The following is a 16,557-nucleotide window of genomic DNA, read 5'->3' on the forward strand; positions in this document are numbered from 1 at the left end:
GACTGCTTATGAGGCCTCGACACGGATCGCATAGAAAACACCCCTTCCTACAGTTCTCCCATTGGTGTATGCCGTCAGTATTTGCGTGGCCCGTATAGAAAACACTGTTTTCAACGGTTACTCTTTGTTTTGTGCGTACGTTCGTTAGCGTTGGCTCTGGTACTGCTGGGTGTTACACAGCCGTTGCCTAGAAATGGCGGTTTCCTGGCTCCCAAATTCTTGCTTTGGTCAAATATGACAACTATATTATTAATTCAAATATAGTAACTGTAACCACATTAGACACGTCCATAATAATAAAATAAATAAAATATAACTCAAAGGTTTATTCGCGTTGCTGTAAAATAGAAATGTAACAATTAACACCTTGTAGTGTAATAGTGTGATCCGTAATGAGACACGATGTTACATTATGCACAGTCATAAAGAATTTAAATATTAATTAAAAATAAATTGTGGAGGTTATATGAACTGTATTGCTTTAAAACCAATGCTGTCATTATCTTTGTACATCAGCATTACTTCAACGTATAAAATACCCGAATTACAAAAAATAACGGAATAATTTACAACGAGTAGCCCCTGTTTCCCTTATTGCAATATTCCACACCAATTTTCTTCCGTCCATTCAAATCCACCGTAACTAATTTCGACTCATTCAATGTTAAATAACGTAGTTAATTAACCTGGAAATCAATCAATGTTTTCCCAAGTCTTCTCAGTTCCTGTTGTCGAGCGATAGAAAAGTATGTGGACATAGAAAATAATGTCTGATACACATTTTCTATTACACCGTTTGATACGACAAATCTGCAAAGTAATATAACATAAGTTTCTGAAGAAGTAAACATTAAGCAAGCAATTTTTGTAAAGTCAAGACAAGTTATGCAATTCCTAATATTATAAAAATACATACACATACATTCAAAGATTTTTTCGGATAGGCAAAATTTGAAGTTGCATACTTGAATCATAAGGCTGAGCACATGGAAATAAAGTGAGGACTGACGTTTCCCCAATGCCTAGAACGACATTAGCTCGATCTTCAATGAAGTTAACTTTCCCATTAATTTCCATTATATTGTTTTATGTCGTATAAATTGTTCTCCTAACCATTTCGTCTTTGAGTACTCCGTCATTGACACTCAAAAAAACTTCCTCTGGGAACGTTTTCTAAATGATGAAATCGTTAACGGTTACCTACGATCTCCTAAATATATAACGCTAATTTTAAAATCATAGAGAACACTTTCGTGGACAGCGTTCAATTTAACGAAAATAACGAATATTATTACCAACATTTTGAAACAAGAAATAATAATTATATTGTTTCTACCAAGGATTGAGCCGGCATAGCGTAGTCGGTATAGAGACTGGCTACGGGCTGGAAGACCGAGAGGTCGGAGTTCGAGTCCTGTTAGGGTCAAGAAATTTCATTTCTCCATATCGTCCTGATCGGCTCTGGAGTCCACTTAACCTCTTACACAATGAGTACAGGGGCTCTTTCCCCAGGGTAAAGCAGCAGGAGCGTGAAGCTGTCCACATACCTCCAACTAGTGCCGAAGTCAAGAAGATGTGGATCTATACATCCACTCCCCCATACATCTTCATGGCATAGTGCTTAATCAGTTAAGCACAGGGACAATTTCACCTGCCAAGGATTCTTGAAAGATATTGTAATGTGTTTGGAGTAGGTACCTCCATGGTAACGCAATAACAGTGAGCCGTTACGTATACAATGCCGAAACAACGAAAGAATCTCCCCGGAGACGAACAACCGAAGACTCGTTACGTAACAACGGACCGTCTAAATAGTAGTAAGGGAACCGTGAGAAATGATGTCTGGTATCCGGTCCGCGTAACCCCTATATAAGCAGAGCTTACGACACGTACAGAGTACTGAGTAGAGCCAGTCTTGAGCGTCTTGAGATAGCCGCCGCTGAAGACAGTCGAGAGCCAGTCACGACCAAGGATAGTTGAGACGTCGCATTGAGTATTGAGGCAGTAGTTGTGATACTGCAAGTGATAATTATCACTTGCAGTATTATTATAATAATTGTGAGCTGTGTAAGAGTGAGTGTCCAGTAGAGATTCGCTATATACGAGACCCACGGATACGTACCCAACACGTGACAATATGTTGTCCGCGAACAATTTTTCGGACAATTTTGACCTATACTGTTCCCTCGATTTCGGAATGTCTTCTTCACTATCAACACGTCCAAGACTAATGATCAACGACGTGATGTACAGCAGTCAGCAGCATTCTAGGACAAAAATCACTGTTGTTCATCTGGACCGACTAGTGTCTTAACAGGGAGCTACTCGAGACAAACAATGCTCGGGACATTGCTAGGAAACAGCCGGAAAAAAAGAATAGAAGAATTCTTGGAAGTGGTGTTTGCTACGCAGTCCATGCTGAGGTTATATAGCGAGGCAACCAGCCGAATCAATATGTCATATGTCGGAGAGTAAAATATGGTCATGAGTACCGTGGGACTCGGAACAAAGGATAACTGCGCTGACGAGAGCCAACTGAAATTCAGCAGTCAATGAGTCAGTCAGTCGGCAACCATGGCTCAATAAGTTAAGAGTATAATTCGAATACGATAGGATGGACGTGATTGTTAGAAGCCGTTATCAAGTAATGACTAGTGAAGGCACAGAAGACTTAGCGTAAGCTATAATGTTTTGTAAGCGTACATATTAGCAATAGTGTTATAATTGCTTATAATTACGAGTTAGAAGTGCTTCATAAATCCAATTACCAATCCAAATCCGTGTCTAGTTTTAACACATGACAGTAAGTTTGTAAGGTTATATAATCTGCACAAGGGAATATTTAAATTCGTACAGCAAATTGTATACGAGAATCGAACCGTTACCTTCAGTCCCACATCCCCTCCCATTTATAACCTGTAGAAAGAGATAAAAATATATAAACTAAATTACAGTATGAAGAAAGTCGTCTTCTGAGATCTGGCACCGTGTATTCTTTGTTTCAGCCGACGTTTCGGAGGAACGTATCGCCTCCATCTTCAGGGCAGGTGAATTGTGTTGCGAATACAGAGAGCAGTAGCTGTAATGATTAGGAAAGTCAAAGTCAAAGTCATGTTACAACTGACGGTCGGTCAGTCTGTCTTGGTATCGAGCCCCATTTCTTTTGAATGAAAGTTACGGTCTTGTCTGTGTGGGGCGCCCTCTCTGACGAGAGGTCGGGTCTGTCATTTGTCAGTCAGTCTGTTTTAATATATCCACTGTCTGTATTTACATAACTTTACAATACACACTTATGTATTACTTTTATGTNTCAAGGACAGAGATATTTATTTATCAGACTTATAATTACAGAAAATGAATTGGAACTACATTTTGAGTTTATATTATGGCTTGGCAGGAAACACAAGGCTTATAGCGGTTTTATCGTTTAAGTGTGAATGCAATTGCATATCCACAAGTGTTTCTGTAGAAGGTGTAGAGTGGAATTGATATTCCATATGTCAGGATTTTTTAAAATTCGTGATACTGCAACCCCTTAATACACATATCTACCCAAAACCCCCCATCTCTGCCGCTCATCGAATAGTGCAGTTCTTCACGCTTCTATCTGAGTGCAAGGCGATACCGGGAATCTAAGTACATTTACAATTTCCCTATAAGTACAACAAATTTAAGATATTCCTGTAGAGTCACGAATAAATTCTGTGTTTCTGACTGGCTACATTTTCAAAAATCACTTATATTTTACTGACTTTGCAAAACTTAAGTGGATCAATTGAAAACATTTCTCGAGACCGCTGCGGCACACGTTACAGCATTGACGATATGTCAGCCTATATGCCTATCGCCAACCATTGTCGAGATGTTACAGAACGTAATATTGTTTGTACGGCCGGATCATACACTAGCTATAATGTTAATGCATCGATTCCTTGAGGTTTGTTTCTTATGAGCTGAAGAAAATCTAAATTTCAAATTAAAATATACAGCAACTCCTAACGTAAGTAATTGATTGTTCGGTTGTTTAAAGATTTGTTTCAATTTCCTAATCTATAGAGTGTGGAAGGTTAAGGAGATTTCAAATTGTGAATTGAAATGGATATAAAAGGAAATGACATTTACCTCTTTTACGGTACTACAGCAGGAATTTAATGAAAGTACTATGGAAAACCACGAAATATTTAATCCACGATAGACCATTACCTGACATGGATTCAACCCCAGGGTCTTCAGAGTATAAAACAGGAGAGAAACCGAGTTCGGTGTTACGAGTTGATTCCCAAGTTTTCTGGAAAGGCGTGACTCACCGACGAAACAGTAAGTACACTCTTTAACTTCAGTAACACGCCTGTGAAAAATTCATAATTGACACCAGGTGTAGAGCGCAAAGGGTCATGAGAGTTCATCACATTTCACAACAAAGTGTCTTGTCATATTCCGACGACAACAAATCACTGAAGCAAGAAAGATCAGAAACGTTATAAAATGATGTTACAGATTCCCAAATAATCCTCCAATTGTATTCAGCAGACAACAATAAAATAATGTTAGGGCTTGGCTGCAATTCATATTACGCGACAGTTCATTCTCTATAGAAATGTCTGTCACGTGTACAGCCAAATCATTTCACGTTATAGCCCTCAGGTGGCTGTGAGAGGCAGACGAAGCATTAGCCGTACAAGACAATTATTTCAGCTAGGCTCCATGTCATAACTTCCTGAGTATCTCTTTATATTCTATCGGTCGGTTTAAACCAGGCAGAATCTGAGAGCACGCCACTACTGGTTACGAGCCTATATGCATAGAAAACAGAGTCTATAAAATAGCTTAAGTTCCATCTTCAAAGTAATTAAATTGAATCCCATGAGATATTAATTCTGAGACAGGGCTTTGAACGCAGTCCCAACCTAAATGTGTTTCTATTGTGTGCGCAGTATGCCCACTCCTAACGTGATTTAATATCCTAAGCGTAATGGTTATGCAATGAGGGCAGGAAGCCAGGGACTGCTATATCAGATAAGTCTCCTATTGTAAGTCTAATTCGCAAGCAGCTGAGGAGCTGATATTTCGAGATATGTCATTTAAAAATTTTTAAATTTCACTGTTCCAACCGATATTCACGTTGTCGCTTGTCGAATAGACCCATTTCTAAATTTAAAATCTCAATAACGTTTTTGTCGCTGAAAACTGAGCCTATACATTTGTAAAGAACTTCATTAAATATTTCGCTGTTTCTTGTAGAACAAAAGTTAGATAAGGCCTATATAATTAAGGAGAATGCAACATGTCTCTTGGTTCTTACTTCCTTACCCATAGATATTAATATTTATGTCCAAGAGTTGCACCTTTCTATTATTACACGGCATACTTTAAAACCAGTGAATACAGCTGTCATTTTCGCGTACAGTTTTAATAATATATATATATATTTTTTTTTGGTTTACGAGAGGTGTTACAATAGAGATCCTCAAAATATCCACTCATAAAGTGACTGATTGCCAGATTAACATGTCGGTGAACCTGTTTGTATGGTCGAAAGTTATACTGGAGTTACTCGAGATATCTGAATCCCCATGCATATTCGTTGCACACTAATGTCAGTATTTACTTTAATATCTGGATGCTAGTTATAAACATGGTTTCACTTCAAACATAGATACATATTGCGTAATTTTCAAGAGTTAACTCTTGATAAGATGAATCGATTATTCCTCATGGAATTTCATACAAAAAAAAAAATATTATAGTGGGCAAATAATAAGAGATCGAAAAAGAACGCAACATTTTACGAAAAGGAAGGAATGAAATTAAGTGTGTAATTTTTGCCAGCAATAATTGTAGTCTATTAAAATAAATTATTAACTACAGCTCCTAGCTTTTTGCTTTCTTACTACATACATTTATAGTCCTATTGACATAATACTATTATTGTTGTTACTATATTTCTTGGTTGCAAAAACTTTTTGTTCCTTCTTCCCGCTCCAACTTCGGAGCTTAGGGCTGATTTCTCAGTTTCATTGATCATTTTACAGACGGTAGGTCTACTTGGACGGATGATCAGCACGTCGCAAGGTCTCTACCTAAACACAGGACAACACAAACACTGAATATACTCATACACACACCAAACATCCATGCCTTGTGTGGGATTCGAACCTACGATCCCGGCTTCCGAGCGAGCGAAGACAGTACATGACTTAGGCCGCTCGGCTACCATAACCGACTAAAGAACATATTAAGTATTTGTAAATACAGATCAGATTAAACCTGTCACATGTAAACGCATGGATTCCCAGCCTCTCCGCTTACGTAATGTCGACATACTTACTTACTTACTCATGGAGCTGAGCCCTGCTGGAGGAGCCCCCAATTCTGCAGCTACTCAAGAATTTCCCAGCATTTTATGGAACCTGAAGGTTCATTACCGTGTTCACAAGAGCCCTCCACTGTTCCCTATCCTGCGCCAGATCTATCCAATCCATCCCATCCCATCCTATCTCTCTAAGATCAATTCTAATATTGTCCACCCACCTACGCCTGGGTCTTCCTTGTGGTCTCTTTCCTTCTGACTTTCCCACCAATATCTATACGCATTCCTCGTCTCCCCTATTCGTTCTACATGACCTGCCCACCTCATCCTCCTTGACTTGATCATTCTAATTGTACTTGGAGAAGAATACAAGTTATGAAGCTCCTCATTATGCAGTTTTCTCCAACCTCCTGTCACTTCATCTCTCTTCGGTCGAGATACAGTCCTACTTAAATACACACAGCGCTCAATTTGTTGGATACGCCCTGAAGGATTCACTGCTGCTACTCACAAGCAACACGTCTACAAATATTCAGATATAGGCCTATTCATTAACTCCTTCCATACCAAATTCTGAATTCCCGACTATAATTATTCATTAGTTATCGCTACCAGACCGAAGTTACAGAAAGTTTCGTTCGTCCGCTATGTTGTTACTACTGGCTACAGGAAATTACAAAGTACGAAGTTATGGCAACATCCGATATTATAATATTCATACCAAGTTTCGTAAAAACAGATCAAAATTTTCAGAAGCTGATTTGTGGAACGACAATAAACACAGAAACACATGTAACATGGTGTAATTATAAGCCTACTTTCTTATTTAATATGCTTAAAGAGCCTTTCAGTGTTCATATTTAATGCATTTCTCACAAACAGACAATAATTTATAGGATGCTAGCATTGTTTATTTTCTATTTGGATTATATTAATCAAATTTTAGAAATGATAACATAAAAAGAATATTTAATAATTTGTCAGTACTTTATACTTTATAACTAGGCTGACTTAAATATTCATAATACTGACATATATTGCCCATTTACACTGTTTTCTTCGGTGGATATTAATGAAGGGAAAGGTAATGTTATGTTAGTTGCTAACGGACTAATTTTCATATAATGCAAATTGATTTTGAGAGTTCTGGTGACCCATATAGGAAAATCTTTGTGTATCAGACACGGATTCCTAAAATTCACAAATTTAGCTCCATCTCTCAGAGCGATATTCCTTTATATACAATGTTTCTACCGTGTTATTTGTGTAATGTGACCCCGTTGCCTAGTGTCGGATGTTGTAATTAAGAGACTGATAAATCCTACTCGTCTCTCTAATTCCCCGCTTACTCAAGTCTTTTCACGAGGATTTAAATCTGGATTAGAATTTGAGCAAATGTCCTTTTCGTCTATCCGTTCTTGACAAAGACGTTGAAGTAATCAGTAGGTTTGCTTGTGGGGGGGGTTCAAACGAAATCATTCGGCTGCTTCCTGCCACACTCGGATTTGTTAGCATAGCTTTACTCCTGACGCACACAAAGCAGCAGTAAATGCCATCGACTCTCCGAAGGAACATTGTCTGAGACCCATTCCACTATTGAGGTTCCCATGAAGAGGCACGTGTAAATATGAACAAGAACAGACACCCTAAAGATGGAGGTGACACAATCCTCTGAAACGTTAGTTCACACAAGATCTACATGGCGCCACACACCAGAAGACGACGTTCTTCATAGTCACCGCCGTGAAAACCTCAGATCTTAAAAGGACAGATAAAATAACAGGCTGAACATCTCACTGCACTGATGACCGTCAAGCAGACTTTGTTTATATTATAATATAAAGTTCTGAGGTGTGTACTAATTCGAATTGTTACTGTAACGAATTTTTATTATCCCGCTGTAGGGGAAGTCGAATATAGGCTCTTTCCGACCTATTATACACGTATATCAATCAAACGGAGATCAATATAATATATTTAACATCTCAAAACTTAATATTTGTTCGGAGCCAGTGTTTCAATAGTTCAAGTGCAAAGATATGGGTCATACCACTCTCATTCACTACTGTTACTGTGAGCTCCATGACAGCAGCACTATCTACGCTCATCGAAGTAGGCAAACCCTGGGCAAGACGCAACTGTTCCGCAGTATGTTCACACAAGAACACACGTATTTTTTAAACCAAGCAGTTTCTATTCAAGGTGTTTTTCACTGCATTGAAAATTTATAGTATGATGTCCTGTGTTATGACACCGTGTAGTTTTCAATGTGTTTACTAGAGTTTCGGAGAAGCTCACTACCTTCATCAAATCTGCAGACAAGAAGATGGAGGTGGGATTTTATTCTGCAAGTCTGTAAGGTGTCATGTTTGAAAGGACCACAATATATCAAACTATGGATAATTAATTTTGTTTAAAAATTTCATTCAATAAATATTTCAAGTTTAACATACTTTAATGATAGCAAGACATGAATTTTTTTACGGATAAGAATATTTTGTATACACTCAGTAATGATGAAAACTTAATTCTGCTCTTACAAACACTTGAAATACTTGGTGCGAACAAAAATTTCATTCCGAAAAATCACCATTTAATAACAAAGATCAGTCCAGTTCAACCAAATACTATAGTTTATGTAATGTAAGTTGCTTATGTGCCTAGACCATCATAGTAGTGGTTCAGAGTTCAGAAATTAGATTATCCCTCTATTACGTCTGAATAGATTCCGACTGTTCCATAAATTGTCGGGCGCGAGTTCTGGCAACGTCAGTTTGCCTGTGCTGTTAGCCTCCATTGGTTCATTATACACAGATTGCTTTTGGTAGTTCTCATTTACAGAGGGCAACTCAGCCCTGGGGGTAGTATCTAATTCCACATTCCCTCTAGCACAGCAAATTAAAATAAAAAAAAATATGTTCGCATTGTTTTCTATGCCAGGCTTTCAATTAATTTCGAGTGATATCAGGAACTAAACTCCCGAGTTCTAACCTCCATATCTGAATTACGAGTATATTTCCAGCACAGGCCTAGTATTTTATTTCACCCACAGGTACAAACTTTTCAGGTTCTGGTCTATCAACATCTGTAACTAATGGTGCAAATTTCTTCCTCGGTCGAGGCTTGAAGGTCTTCTATTGCTCATTAAGTAATTGTTTAAAAAAATCGCACACTACAGTTTCAAGCAATCACTCGTACCTATCATTGTTATGAAATTCGTTGTATCTGGAAAGGTTAAACAGCATTTTCCTTAATAAAAACGGATTTATTTTCATTAGCATTTTTTTTTTCAATGGCTCTTTCAGCCCATTCAGGGCCTAGACCTCTTATTCAATTCCGTTCAGTTACGTATATAAAAATTCTTTCGTGAGTACGGAATTTGGTGGGAGGGTCCCGCCAAGTGCGGAAAACTACAATCTGTAATGTGAACCAATTTTCATATAATTTCTTTTATGTAGAAACTTTTCCAATAAAACTCCACCTTCAGTACCTGAATGATCATACCTGTTATGTGACAAAGTTTATGCAGTTTGAGAAAAATTGAGTTCTCGACACTTAAATGACGCGTCCATTCGAATAATAATAATAATATTTATCAAAATAATAAATTAATGAAAAGAAAATAAGCAACCACGAGCAAGATACCAGCGTGAGCAGGTATCTCGCTCGCGGTTTCTTCTACCCTGAAGATGGATGCGACACGTTCCTCCGAAACGTTAATTCACACAAGATCTACACGATGCCACATCCCAGAAGACGGCATTCTTTATAAATCGAATCCTGGTCGCAACGGCCATTGTGCTCACGGTGTTACACAAGAACAAAGCTGTGTTCCAGCCCGTGGTCGACAAAGTTCGGAATGCTATGTAAATGAGCTTGCCCTTTCATGAATAAAATCTATCGCAAGCCATTAGATTCACCTGCGAAGTCTATTATAATGTCAGTACCGCGTGTTCATCTCTAGATATATGAACGGACTTTCGTAGAAATAATCTGTCCGCGTTTATTTAGCAAAAGAAGAGAGCAGATGTGCATTACGTGTTACTGGAATTGTTCTTCTGTGAAAAGAGAAACTGAGAAATTTGTCCTGTCCATTAAACAGCGCGGTTTGACATATGAATATAGTTTGCCTCAACATTTTCCAGCGGCAATGCCCCTCATGAAAATGAACTGGAGAAAATTCTGTCGAAATCTTCGTTGTGTCAGACTTGCTAGAAAACATGGTATAAAAAACTGCACCTTGATGCTCTCACATCTGCTATATATTTATTATGTATTGTAGTGTTTCTCAACTGGTGGTGCGTGAGATCTTGAAAATATAATTCAGTAACAAGAATTCAGTTACACAAAGAATATCTGAATTTCGGCAAGATTTTATCTTTGCTCTGGAATGCTCTCCTACAAAACATCTTAAAAGTGCCTTAATAAAGTCAATAACTGTTACCATCAATAGAGTGACAAGGTCCATTTTAATATAATTGTAATTATAAAAGAAATTCGTGGAAAACAGGGAACCTTTCTGTTTTCCATGACGTGACTACAGATTTGTTTTGATAAAAATGGTAAAAAAGTTGAAGTGTCTGGAATTACTGGTTCTTGTAACGATGTAAGGCAGAACGGTACGATAGTTAGTGATTCATCAGTTGTAAAGGACGTTGAAGGAAACTGCTGTACACTAATTTGAGGTACTATTCCAGTCTTGAAATCGGGACCCCGAGGTTAAAAAAGAAATATCTATTCATTAAACCTAAACGTACCGTTCCATGCTATCGAAGCCTAAGTAAAAAAATATGTTGGATCTTCTGGATATTTGTCGTGCCACTAAGGGAGCTCACGTTGAAATTTATTGAGAAAGTTATATACTCAGAAAAATTTTTGATAGTTTCTCTTTGTAGTGGTGTAACCCATAAATGTGTATAATAAAAGGTTTCTGACATATAATTATTTTATTTTGGATGCCTTTCATCCGGACACCCTGAATTCATTCATCCATGGAGCTGAGCCCTTCTTGAGAAGCCGCCAATTGTGCAGCTACTCAAGAACTTCCCAGTATTTTATGGAACCGAAGTTTTATTACCGTGTATACAAGATCCCTCCACTGGTCCCTATCCTGAGCCAGATCGATCCAGTCCATACAATCCCATCTTGTTTCTCTACGATCCATTTTAATATTGTCCATCCATCTAGGTCTTGGTCTTCCTAGTGGTTCTATCCTTCTGACTGTCCCACCAATTATCTATAGGCCTATACATTCCTCTTCTCCCCATTCGTGCTACATGCCCTGCCAATTTCACCCTCCTTGACTTGATAATTCTGACTATACTTGGCGAAAAATACAAACTATTAAGTTCCTCATTATCCAATTTTCTCCAATCTCCTGTCTCTTTATCTTTCCTGGGGCCATATATTCTCCTCAGCACCCTCTTCTCAAACACCCTCAGTTTATGTTCCTCCCTTAATGTCAGAGGCCAAGTTTCACACCCATGCAGAACCACAGGCAAAATTATAGTTTTCTTATTTCTTTTGGAGAAGAAACTGAAGCTACAAAACCTGATATCCTTTTTTTGCTTTAGTTCGTTAAATATTCATACCAAGGAAAAATCTTCAAATGTGTTTCGTAGATGGCGTATGGCACTCTGTGTACGATGAGCTGTTTTTTTCATAAACTGTGTAAATTTCAATAGTTGCACCTAAATTAGGTGTTCGAATGAATTTGGTGCTTATGAAAGTAAAGTTTCAATACAAATATTATTATAGAACCCGATATTAAATTTCATCGGATTCTGTCAAGCAGATTAGATGAAGGAACATATGAACAGATGAGTATAGAAACGACCTTCCCAATATGCGCTCATCTGGTGTAATTATCCAATGAACACTCAAATAAATTACGTAAAAATATATTCAGTCTCAAAAGTGTGAAAACCTGTCGATTCACATTAGTGCCCACAATTTTTTGTACAAATCCAAGCATAATGATTCACCAAAGCTACGATTATTCCACGGGCTGTACTACCGACGGAGCTTTTCACTTACAGGCAGACGTTACGTCGATACAGCCTGTTCGTAAGCAACATATTTCTTTTTCCAGAAAGTACGTCGAAGGATTAATCTGTTATATTGTGTATATAACACTATTAAGCCCCAATTTTGACGGAAATAGAAAGGGGAAGTAAGCTACATGTTTTTAATCAATCTTTCACTTTCAGTCTACATGGAAACTAATAGAAAAGCTTTCAGAACCTTGAAAGAATACTTGTCATTGAAAGGAAAATACTTGACACCACTTCACGTCATACGAAAGATGAAAAGGCATTTCTTAGGAAGTAGCTGGTTAGTGGATTTACAGCTATTCCTGATATTAATTACAAATTATCCATCTTCCTCTAGCCCGAATCTATTTTTAACGAATCACGTCCAAAGTAAATATGAAATTGTATCTAGTGGCAACACGAGGTACTATGTTACAAGTCAGAAGGTCACAAGTTTGATTCCCGATTAGGTCACTAGATTTTCTTTCCAGCCGCACCATGTCTCTGAGGTCGACTCAGCCTCTAATAGAAATGACTACCAGGAATCTTTCTGGGGTTAAATGCCGGCCGGCGTGTATGGCTGAAAACTTCACCGCCATCTGTGTGTCGATTGTCTAGAAAATTGGGCACGTAGACATCTCGCATCCTTATGGGTCTCTACGATTTGTAACAGGGACAACTTTACTTCTTATCTTATGCAGTGATAACCATATATGTTTTTCCTCGGACAGAATAAAAATTTGATGATATGCAAACAGGGATCATATAAATGTTTTTGGAATTGGGGGCAGTACTTCAGCATACAGAGCGTCCTTACTTACTGCAATTAAGTTAGATTTTAGTGTTATGAAGTATAAATTTCAAAGAGAAGACTGTTATAAAGCAGGGGGGTAAGAGTGATGATTTGATCTGTGTAGAGATTGTATAGCACTGTGGTATACGTACAATGTGCTAGGAAAAGATAGAGCAAGGAGTACATGAATATTTGTATTCTCTGTTCTTTAAATTCTTCTGTGTTTCAAAAGCCTCAAAACATCGGCAGGATAAATGAGCCAGTTTTGTTCTGACATTGACAGATTTTGAAGCTGTTGCAGTCACTTCCATCTTGCCGTAACGCATTTCTTCATGTCATCATACCGTGTTCAAAATATAATTATTTCTCTTCTTTACTGCTTTGTTATAAATTAAGACTTTATGGATGCATGAAGAACAAAGAAATATTTAATTAATTTCATCATATTATTTAGCGTAATAAATTAAGCTGCTTCTATAATGATCGCTCAAGGTCGTGTATCAACTGCTAATGAGTTCTTATGGGGCTGTGAATCAGTGCTACATAGCGTCCCGTTAATGTCACGGTACATTCGAACCTGGTCATTTCCAGTCATTATAAATGTGACAAATTAATAGAGATAAAGGTAATTTCTGTCAGAGTATTTAAAAACACCATGCACGAAAACTTACAAAGTACCGTCCCTTGGTGTGATTTTAAGTAACTAAATGTAGAATGGCTTTCCTTAAAAATCTGAGTCTCTCTCAGCTGACTATGAGATTACCCGTCTTTTATGTAGCCCAAAAATTTATTACTATGTCCATAAAAACCCGCCATTGGACCTTATCCCGAGCCAGATGAATCCAGTCCACATCCTCATGCCTTTTTTATTAAGGTGGATTTAAATACTTTATTCCCATATATGTCTAGGTCCTCTTACTGGTGTTTTCCTTTCACGTTTTCGACTACATCTATTTGTTTTCTTAATTCATGCTATATGCGCCACCTATCTTACTCGCCTTGAATTCGTTAAGAACTACTAATATGTGGTACGAAAGCATAGACAAGAGGCAAAACAAAACGAACTGGTATACGTAAAATATTGAACACTGAAAAACCATTAAATATTATTGCAAGTTTGAGAAATGAAGAAGAGGCGGTATGATGGAGTGGACTAAGTCGGCACACGTGAGGGCTAATTCTTCAAGACAGCAAGCCAGCAATTATATTCATTCGATGTAGGCTGCTATTGGAGATGACTCAGTGCAGTAACACGTGTGTTCAAGAAACAAATGTGATATGCTGTTGTTGTGGGCTTCGTTCCTTAAAGCAGATACGTAGCCCTAAAGCATCAAATGGGATGATGGTTATGAAGTGTGAATTCGGTAGGAACTGAAAAGAAGAGGTCGTGTTCTTTCCAAGATTATATCACAAAATCTGCCTAGAGGAGCTGAGAAAACTCATGAAAACACTGTCATGCCGCCACACCCATAACCTAAACCTAGACCTCCCGATTGTGGAGTAAGATGGCTAACACAGACGCGAATTTTAGTACATCCAAATAGATACTGCTTTCAGACAAGTGTCCTGTTTGGAGTTGTGTATCATTTGTATGCAGAAATAGCGACTAGGCTATGGGCTGGGAGACCGTACTTTGATTCCCGGTAGAGATAAGGGATTCTTCTCTTCTTCATAGAGTCAAGACTTCCTCTAGGGCCTACCCAGACTCCTATCCATTGGGTAGTAGGTTCTGTATCCCTGATGATAAAGCGGTAGGGGCGTGAAGCTGACTAGTCACAATAGTTCTGAGATTAAGAGCGGTGGACCAATACCCTCTACTTCCTCACATGCCTCTGTAAGAACAGGCTTTACAGAGAAGATGACGCCTATCTTAGTATCTTATGCTACAACGACAGCTTAGTCATTTGAACGGTCGTAAGTTTGACCAAAGGCAAGTTTCAGCCTATTTCATGTTCATTCTGATGATTTTGTATGACTTCTGTTGCCTGCAAAATTTTGCCAAGCTGCGAGAACGTCATTACGGAGTCGTTGTTTAGCAATGGTCTCCTGTTTAGGTTTCTGTAGCCTAGCAATGGGTATTTCTTCTCATTTCACAACTCTGGCTTTCAGTTATATGATATAAAAATATTATATTCAAGGTTCATGTTTTATTGTTAGAGATATTTTTCGTTTCACAATCTTGTACATAATTATAGTAAATTATAACAGAACCCCTTGTTATTTGCAGCTACGTGTTTCGACTTTCAAAGTGGTTAAGCTGCAGCCTGTGTGTGTGTATGAAGCTGAGTGTCTTAGAGGCGCAACTATTGTTCCTGACGTCTCCTGCGACATCATATCCGCGTTTTATTGCAATATTTTAACATTAGTTACTTAATTTATGCTGTAAAATAATCGGAGAGTTTGTACAGAGGTTTAAATGCCATTTTTGTGTGGAGATATGAGTAATTTATTTCCTCTGCTTCGTTGAAGTATTACATTTATAGTAAAAGATTTTTATTTCACGACTCTGTTCGTAGATATTTTTAACGAGAAAATAAAATAAAACCAGAGAGCAAATAAAAGGAACATCTCCTCTGAAACTTAGCCCGGCTGAAGCAGCCTGTGGGTATCGGATTTCAAACGCAGCCATGTTCTCCGGCATGAATTCAGAAGGCGAGCAGCTGAAGGGGTACGGCTCCCTGGTGAGAGCTGGCGGACTGAGAGGGTTGCTAAGGAGTCTACTTTAATTTTCGCAATTCCATAACTCACGTGATATAGGGATATTTTTATATTAATTTTACGTCTCAGGATCCTTGAACATGTAACATGGGCCTGTATCGTATATTTCCTTCTTCCAAAGGAAAATATCAGATTTAATGGATGCATGCCACATACAAAAATTTCAGAATAAATAAACGGATTTTTTTGAAGATGTATATAAAAATATTTTTGTCGTTGAAAATAATAAGTTATAGTAATTGTAAGCTCTTTATTTCTCTATACCAAACGTATTTTAAAAGTGTCTATAACATGAAATCCAGTGTATAAAATCTCGGTTAAAATAAGATAAATGCCTATAAGAAAGGGTCTATTCATTCTTCTCTAGTGTCTATAAAAAAGAATTCTTGGACCAACTGAAACCGCCTAATTTTCGTAAAGTTTCCACCTATATGATAATCGTATAAGTGAAATGCTACACAATGATCCCCTTTTGCATAATACCCCCCAGTACGCGAGTAGCCAATGTTTCAGTTAACTAACTTCATATAGCCGAGACCTTCTTGCAAACCACTAGTTACGCACCTACTCAAGAACTTCCTACAATTTTTTGGAACCCGAAGGTTTATTACTGTGTTCAAAAGAGTCTCCACTGGTCCTTATTCTGAACCAGATAAATCCAGTCCATACCACTCCTTCTTACATCTCTAAGATTCATTTTATCC

Source organism: Cryptotermes secundus, unplaced genomic scaffold (genome assembly GCF_002891405.2).
Source record: "Cryptotermes secundus unplaced genomic scaffold, Csec_1.0 scaffold116, whole genome shotgun sequence".
NCBI lineage: Eukaryota > Metazoa > Arthropoda > Insecta > Blattodea > Kalotermitidae > Cryptotermes > Cryptotermes secundus.